We start from the raw sequence: 9,259 nt of genomic DNA on the forward strand, positions 1-9,259 counted from the left end.
CGGTATAAAGCATGTCGATTGCTCCACATCACCTGTCATCAGGGAAATGCAAATTAAAAAAGGGAGACACCACCACACACCTAGGAGCACGGCCAAAATCCAGAACACTGACGACACCAAATGCTCATAAGGATGTGGAACATCTTTTCATAGAAGAAATGTATTTAATGTTACCCTCAATTCATCCCCCAAAGTAGCAAACAGGTTGTAAAACACGTGCTGTGAAGCAGGCAGGATACAGTGGGTGGGGGTCTCAGAAGCCAATGCCCACCTCCCAGAAACCCTCCCGGGGTTAGGGGACCCACTCACTGAGCCTGCAGGCTCACAAGGCTCGTAGTTTATTACAACCCACTCACTGACTCACTGGTGCACGCGACGTTAAAGGCTGCTACCCAGCTGGAAAATCGTCCCCATCTCTCCAGGATGTGTTTCTGGTCAAAACAAGAAAACGTCTATGCTGAGGTCGGCCAGCAGAGGGTGACAATCACATAACAAGGAAAATTGGCTTCATCCACACGCATGTGTGAAATGTTCACATTAACATATATTTACTGATAAAAGAACAAGTGAAAATAGAGAAAAAGTTTTACTACATTTAAATACAAGCACTGCGTAAACTGGGCATCCTCACTCACCCATTTCTGACCCTTAACCCACACGTGCCCCATCCTCCAGGAAACAGTGAATTTCTTCGTGATAATATTCTGAAGAGTAAAAGATGATGTCTTATTTTCTCTTAGCATCAGACCACTTTGGTCCACGGTCCAGGTGGCTAGGGGGGAGTAGACCAGGAGCCTTCTGGCCGGTCCAGAGACAGAGATGACCTGACCCTGTTGTGGGCTGAGGATGTAGGCAAAAAGGGCCAAAGGACAGGTCAATGAGGAACGGGGCCTGGGCTCAGCAACGGCACACAGAGCTTCCCTAGAGGTGACGAGCAATGCTGTGGTCCTAAGGGGCCACTAGCTACCGTGGTGGAGCGAAGGCCCCGGACTATGGGCTGAGGATGCAGGTCCCACAGCAATGAGAAAGGAGCCTCAGAGTTGAGCTTCACCCTACCGCCCTCACCCTCACAACCCAGCAGCCTGCAAAAGTGTTGTGAGCAGGGAGGCTGTGTCACCTGAGACCGGAGCCGGCAAGGCTTCAGTTGCACTTGGCGCACGCTGGCTGATGCAACACAGCCCGCAAGTTGGGCCGCATGGAGCTCGGCAATGTCAAAGCCGGCCAGCAGAGGTCAGCCCTTCCCCACGGAGGGCGGGCTCCCAGCGGCCACGTGATGCCAACCTTGCATCATCCTTCCTGGCATCCAGGGGCCCACGAGTAGGGCTCTGGGAGGAGCCTTCCCTAGTGCTGAGCTGGTGGGAAAGCACCTGGGAATCAGAGACACAAGCATCTCTAGCCTTTCCTGCCGCAGACACTGGCCTGTTGTCAGTGTCACAGACCGAGGTCGTGCCTGGGTCCCCAGCAGACCTGCCACAGTGCTGCCCAGTCTCATCTACTGGCTGGCAGGGATGGCTCAGAAAAGCAGCTTTTCCGAACTCGCCTCTCTCCCCGATGAATAATGTGTTCGAAGCTGCATTTGTCTTCTTTGTTTTTAAAATGGGGCTTCAGTGCCGAGTTAGCAATAGTTTTATCTGATGAATTGAGAGAGGATAGAGAGCCTGCCAGTTTTCACATACACACACACACAGATCATTCAGGGGAGTGGTCGTGGATGGCGCCCGGGTCCCCCAGTGGAGTCTGCCAGGCTTTCATAATCCAGAGAGGACTGAGTTGCTGAGGAAAGGAAGCCAGGCCGATACCCAGATGTTTTCAATCCCTGGTGTCACCATCACTCAGTGTCTTCAGGTGTCTTCGGAACCACCTAACTACTGTTTGCCCAACTGTTCTGAAAACAAACAGGAGCAGAATCCTCCTTTCTGCCTGCCAGGTGAGAAAAGTCATTGTGGAAGGCTCAGGGCCCAGGCCAACTATTTGCATTTTATAACCCTAATCCTGCCTTCCACAGTCTCACCTCCGTCATCTACCTACCGTGTTTCCCTGAAAATAAGACGTAACCGGAAAATAAGCCCTAGCATGATTTTTCAGGATGAAAAATCATGACGTCCCCTGAACATAAGCCCTAATGCATCCGTTGGAGCAAAACCTAATATAAGACCCGGTCTTATTTTCGAGGAAAAACGGTAAGTATGAGAAGAGCCCAAGCTCTCCCGCCTGCAAGCTTCCTACAGCCAGAGCCATGCCTCCTCCCCCTACTGGTTTATAATGGGCTCTCCGTGCCCCATCCCCACCCCTCCCCCTTCAGCCCTCTGCCCACCCAGATGCCCTCTCTCCACTTTCCTCAGCCTCCTAGTGCTTTCACCTGTGGCTCTTTATTTTAAATTAAATACATTTTCTTCTTTTGGAATAATTTTGGATTTGCAGAAAAGTTGCAAAGATAGTTCCAAGAGATCTTGTGTGTTCCTCTCCCATGACAGTGGGACATTGATCAAAATGCAGAAACCAATACTGACACGTGGTGATTAGATAAACTCCAGGATTTATTTGGACGTTGATGGTTTTTCCACTAATGTCCTTCGTCTGACCCCATTCAGGATCGCATGCAGGGTATGAGGTTGCATACATGTCATGCAGGTGGCACGCGGGGTCTCCGGTCCCGCTCCCCACATGGGAACGCAGGACATGGTGAGGCCAAACAGGAACACCCACGGAGCCATAGACAGGGGAGTCATACCACTATATTCTCGCTGGCGGCTGGGTTGGAGACACAGGAAGCAGGAGCCACACTATCCGCAACCTGCCGTCCACTTCTCTGCCAACCAGCCTCACTTGTTAGCTGCAATCCGCCATGCTAACTGCAATCCTCTCTTGCTAGCTCAGCCACCATCTTCTTGCTAGCCCGAATTTTGCTCTGCTAGCGTAGCCACGGCAGTTATATTAGTGGCCAATGGCTCACTGGTTACAGCTGACGGCCAACTAGCCACAGCTAATGGCCATCCAATCACAGTTGATGCCCATTTACTACCTGAGCCAGCACCTTTCCAGGTGAGGCCGAGAGCCTGGAAACTGCACTCCTGGCTCTGTCCCCACAATACAAATGTGATTCACTTCTCAGAGTATAGACCCTAAACCATTCCAACCCAGTTTAATTCCAGGCCTGCACTCTCCACCAGTGGCTCTTGGGAGAAAAAGACACCATTGATGGTAGTTCCCGGTTATCTGCCTTTTGGAGACTGATGAAAATGGCCGAGGGCATCTATTTGACATTCTCCCGACCTACCTGGCCTTCCCCTATCCCTTTGGGGTACCCGCCGACCTCTTCGTCTCTCTGGTGCCTCACTTTCAAGACTCTAAAACCAGTCATTCACTGCTTAGTACAAGCTACAGGCTTTGCTGCAGCTCTGCACGTTGCTGAGATGTGAAGATGCAGCATTCTCTGTGACTGGAATCATCTAGAATCTTGGGTAGTAGCAGGGATTAAAGCCTGTTTGAGAGCCTCATTAATTTGATAGAGTCCCCTCAGTCCTGTGACGGCGGCTCTTTTGGACGCCCAGGCTGCCTGGAATAGCATTTGGAAGCATCTACCTCCAGAACTTTCACGTTAGCTATGTTTCACTGATGCCCACCCTCCACGTTCTTTCCCAAACTCCATGGCCAAAGCGCTGACACAGGACATCATTTAAGATACATTTCCATGTAGCATGGAGAAGCTGGCAAGATGAGTTCTTTACTCTAGAAGATGGGAGAGAATCTCTCTGTAGGAAAATCTTACTGAGACCGGGCCCTTCCTCAAGGCTTATCTTCCAGCAATCTTAGATGCCTTTGTCCAACTGCCCAAAGGTTAATCAGGTTCCATTAAAAAAATCAAAACAAACCCAAGGGCAAGGGATCCAGAAGTCAAAATATCTCCCACCAGTGTGTCAGAGGGGCCAGTGAGTTATCTCTCCTGCTCAGAGGTTGCTGGCCGCACAGAGCCACAATGTCAATGATTTCATCCACTGGACAATCCATGTTTCATTGCGATTAAAAACTGAGCTCAAAGCGTTTCGGGCTCTGAGATGCCGGTGATGTGAGGCAGCGATTCTCTGAATCGCTGACCACAGTGAAGCCGCAATGACTTTGCAGGCCCATGGAGGAGATGGGCCTCACTCTAACCAGAGTTCTGAGTTGCTCAGCCCTTCCAGCCAGAATTGGACAAACAGGATATCCTCCTGCCCCGAGTCCCTGTTCTTTTTGCTGTGGCCTCCAGGCAATATTGGGATGGGAAAGCACATGATTCCTGCACCCCAGCATGGCTGCTGCGTTTTCAGATGTGAGAGTAGAACTTGGGAAGGTCGATAGGGTAAGGTGCTTAAAGCAGTGCCTGGCACAGGGCAATGGCTCCAAAGCGTGAGCTCTGCGTCTCTGATGATGCTGGGCTTTCAGGATGATGGGAGCCAGTTTTCTCATCCCCTGTCTTGGGCCCATGGCCAAGCCCTCTCCCTGCTCTGGAGATACATTAATTCAGACTGATCTGCCACCAGTCTTTCTTCATTCTTTCCCTCCGCACACTAGGCTTGCAGAATATTCCTGCTTTGTTTTGCAAATCAGGGAGCTCACCACAAAGAAACAGCCTCTGTTTGTGAGGCAGCAGGCCAACCATAACCAAAGGCTGCTGCCACCTCCAGCCCTTGAGCCAGATTTACTTAGGCTGCCAGGTTTCATCAGCCATGGACGTTTCTGTACCTGGAAGAGGTGTGTGAGCAGTTACACCCACAGACCCTGAGCCTACTCCAGCCCCTCCAGCTCTCCTGCTCAGCTGCCGCAACAGCTTTGCAACTATCTTTTCTCCTGGTTCCCCATGGCCGCCCCCACATCCATTCCCACCTCCGACTCCTCTGAACAATTAGACCAGAACAAACTCCTTCCTACCCCACAGCAGTGGTTGTGGAAGTTCAACACCCAACCCAGAGAGAGAATCCACTTGTTTGTTTGTGTGTTTGTTTTTCAATTACAGTTGACATACAATATTACATTAGTTTCAGGTGTAGAGCATAGTGGTTAAACATTTATATAACTTATGAAGTGATCCCCCCAATAGGTCTAGTACCTACCTGACACCATACATAGTTATTATAATATTTTTGATTATATTCCCTAGGATGTATTTTACATCCCATGACTATTTTGTAACTGCCAATTTGTACATCATAATCCCTTCATCTTTTCCACCCAGCACCCCCTCACCTCCAATCTGGCAACCATCATTTTCTTCTTTGTATCTATGAGTCTGCTTCCATTTTGTTTGTTTTTTAGATGCCATATATAAGTGAAATCATAGGATATTTGACTTTCTCTGTCTGACTTATTTCACTTAGCATAATACCTTCTACCTAGGTCCATCCATGTTGTCACAAATGATAAGATTTCCTTCTTTTTATGGCCAAGTAATATTGAATACTTCTTTATCCAATAGTCTATCGATGGACATTTAGGTTGCTTCTATGTCTTTGCTATTGTAAATAAGGCTGCAGTGAACATTGGGATGCATATATCCTTTCGAAATAGTGTTTTGGATTTCTTCAGATAAATACTCAGAAGTGGAATTGCTGGTCATAAGGTAGTTATATTTTTAATTTTTTTGAGGAACCTCTATACTGTTTTCCATAGTACCTGCACCAATTTGCAATCCCACCAACAGTGCACTAGGATTTTCTTTTCTCCACATCCTGGCCAACACTTGTTATTTGTTGATTTATTGATAATAGGCGTTCTGACAGATGTGAGGTGATATCTCATTGTGGTTTTAATTTACATTTCTGTAATGATTAGTGACATTGAGCATCTTTTCATATGTCTAGTGGCCATCTGTATGTCCTCATTGGGGAAATGTCTATTCAGGTTCTCTGCCCATTTTTTAATTGGATTATTTGTCTTTTGAGTGTTAAATATGAGTCCTTAATATATTTTGGATATTAATCCCTATCGGACGTATCATTGGAGAGTATCTTCTCCCATTCAGTGGGTTGTCTTTTCCTTTTATTGCTGGTTTCCCTTGTTATGCAAAAACTTTTTAGTTTGCTGTAGTCCCATTTGTTTATTATTTCTTTTGTTTTTCTTGCCCGAGGAAACATATCCCCAAAAAATATTGATAAGAGCACTGTCAGAGAGTATTCTACCTATGTTTTCTTCTAATTATTTTATGGCTTCAGGTTTTACATTTAAGTCTTTAATCCATTTTCAGTTTATTCTTTACATGATGTAAGAAAGTGATGTTGTATTGTATTGCTGTTGCTCTCTCCCTTTAGGTTCATCAATATTTGCTTTATATATTTAGGTGCTTCTACATGGGGTGTGTAAATGTTTACAAGAGTTATATCCTCTTGCTGGATTGATCCTTTATCATTATAAGATGTCCTTCTTTGTCTCGTGTTATAGCCTCTATTTTTTTTTGTTTGTTTGTTTTACTTTATTAAAATACTGAGTTTATTTCACATGTATATTTTTGTTTCCCCACCATTTCCATTTGTCTGACCACCACTACTAACTACTATGTCCTATCATAACATTCCATACATACTTAAAACCAAGCAAAGGGTGGAGTTCCATCTTTAAAAACTAAACAGGCATTTTGGACAACACATTCTTGACAATGGAACCTGGACAACATTTATCAGACACAGTAGGGAAAGTTCTCACTCTGCATTATAAAAAGGACAGCCAGATAGAACTGTTACAGAAATGAAATAAGATGGAAAATTTTAACAAACTGTTGAAACTGTTTTCTTAAAAAGACTTCCTCCAATGCCAGAGATCTTGAATATTCCTCCAATGACTGAGATCCTGGTCAGTCATCCAGAAGCAATTCTTCACATAATTGATGAACTTGGTTTCCACTTTGGGAAGAGAACCACCTTTTTCTATAATTGCTTACATTTTTGCTTTAATGTCTTCCACAGAACTAGGCCCTTTTGGTATTTTAAGAGTTTCTTTCCTGTGTTTTGAAGGATTCTTGACCTTTTGACCTGGGTGTTGATGGTTTCGAGGTTCCATTCTGGTTTGATTTTTGTGCATTTTTGGCTGGAGTATCTCAAACAGGTTTCTTTCTAGGAGTTTTTTCTTCTGCTTACTCATCATCAAACTCGTCATCATCATCTTCATCAGCAAGTTTTAATTTTTTCTATGGAAACTTGCTACCACTTCCAGGGGCAGAGCGCTTTCCAGACATGTGTAGGAGTTTCACATCCTCCTCCTCCTCATCTTCTGACTCGGCATCTTCCTCCACAGCTACTGAGTGCTGTCCACTAATATGCACAGGCCCTGAACCACACTTCAACTGTAAGACCACAGGTGGTGTTATTTCAAAACCTTCAAGGGAAACCGTTGGCTGTGCTGACGTTTCCAAATATGCCAGTGTGACTTTAATGGGACTGCCTTCATAATTCATTGCCTCCGCTTCAACAATGTACAATTCATCCTTTGTACCAGCCCCTAAACTGACCGTTCTTAAAGATAATTGGTGCTCATTTTCATCATTATCCACTTTAAAGTGATAATCTTTGTCGGCCTGTAGTTCACAGCGGAAAAGATAGCTGTGGGGCCTCTAGGGGCTCGTGTCCATGTCCATCAAATCTTCCATGGGGTGCTGGCACACACTTAGGTGGGAGAGAAAATGGGTGGAGATAAACGACTACTGCTTGGCAGAACAGACACGCAGGATGGAATCACACCAGGGACTATGGCCTTTGTTTTAAAATCTATTTTGTCTCCTATAACTATTGCTACCCCAGTGTGTTTTGTTGTGCATTTTTTAATTTCCATTTGGGTGAAATATCTTTTTCTATCCCTTTACTTTGAGTTTGTATGTGTCTTTCTATCTAAGTGGGTTTCTTATAGACAGCATATATATGGGTCTTGTTTTGTTATCCATTCAGCCATCCTATGTCTTTCAATTGGAGCATTTAATCCATTTACATTTAAAGTAATTATCGATAGGTATGTAGTTATTGCCATTTTATTATTCATATTTATGATTTTTTTCCCCCTTCTTCTTAAAGAAGTCCCTTTAACATTTCTTGTAATACTGGTTTGGTGGTGCTGAACTCCTTTTTCTTGTCTGGGAATACACTTGTTCTCAAAAGTGCTATGTGGCTATGGGGAGGTGTCAGTCTGAACTCATGATTGTAACAAGTATACTGCTGTGGTACACAGTGGGCTTTTCCTGTTATCTGTATATTGGTCTTTATTGCTGATCTTCAATATTTCTCACTTTCTCTCAAATCCTGTTACTCCTGTTCTTTGTTTCCTTTTGAATTTTGAAATGTCCTCCTTTTCATCTTCAACTTCTCTTAAGGGATTAGTCATTGTGTTCATTATTCATTGTATATACTCTTGTCTTCCTTTTACTTTAGTCTTCATTTATGAAATACTTTTTTCTTTTATTTTTAATTATTTTATGGAATCTGTCACTTCATTTTTGAGTTTTAAAAATTGACTTATGGTGGGGTTTTTTTCCCCCAGGTTTTCTATCATTTTCTTAAACGTTTTTAGCTTAATTTGAAATAGCATGTTACAATTTTGGTCTTTTTGTGAGCACATCCTTCTGAAGTGCTTTCATTCTCTGTAGGAATGTTATTCTGCCTATTCTCACTTTTCTTATAGTAACTTTTGTATGGGACTTGACCTTGATCCTTTTCTGTCGCTTTTTATGTGGATTTAATGTTCATGAGCTTGTAGCAGGAGGCCTGGTACAGATGGCTTTCCTCCTTTCATAGAGATCCCTCTTCTGCTGTTCTCGTGTGATTTTAATACACATGGTGGCTGGCCTTTAGAGATGCCTGCCTTTATGCCCTCCCCCACTTTTTTACCCTCTCCTGTATGTGTCTCTATCCATGTCCTGCTCAATTCTGATCCCGCTCCCAGCAGTTTTCCCTCCGTGTGGTGCTCTGTCCTGGAAGGAGGCCCTGGCTAGTCATTTCTGAGGGCTCACAGGGCCTGCACATTCCAGCTCCTTGAGACATGACCAGGCCACCCTGTGCTCACCCACTATCCCAGCAGCAGCCCTTTGTCAGCTTCACCTGCTAGTGTAAAACTGTCCTGCCACCACGCTGTCCAGGGCACATTTGTAGGTATCCTGGGACCCCCCTTACTCAGGCAGGCATGTTACTGCCCACTTCCCTCTCCACACAGACCTAACACCCCAAGTCTGTGCCTGGCATGGGGCTCAACCCCACCCACTGGTACCTCAGGGGGCAGGGGAATATCTTAGCTCCTGGTTTTGTTA

At 45.1% G+C, this 9,259-nt stretch overlaps 1 pseudogene across 1 annotated transcript; it reads right to left on the reverse strand.

Moving 5' to 3' along the window:
• Positions 1–6,906: 6,906 nt before the first annotated feature.
• LOC308490168 (nucleophosmin-like) lies at positions 6,907–7,615 on the reverse strand (annotated as a pseudogene). Its single transcript has 2 exons — positions 7,107–7,615; positions 6,907–7,056 (listed from the first exon to the last, which is right to left on the reverse strand). The product of its transcript is annotated as a nucleophosmin-like (transcript).
• Between the last annotated feature and the right edge of the window lie 1,644 nt (positions 7,616–9,259).

Source organism: Rhinolophus hipposideros (genome assembly GCF_964194185.1).
Source record: "Rhinolophus hipposideros genome assembly, chromosome: 21".
Taxonomy (NCBI): domain Eukaryota; kingdom Metazoa; phylum Chordata; class Mammalia; order Chiroptera; family Rhinolophidae; genus Rhinolophus; species Rhinolophus hipposideros.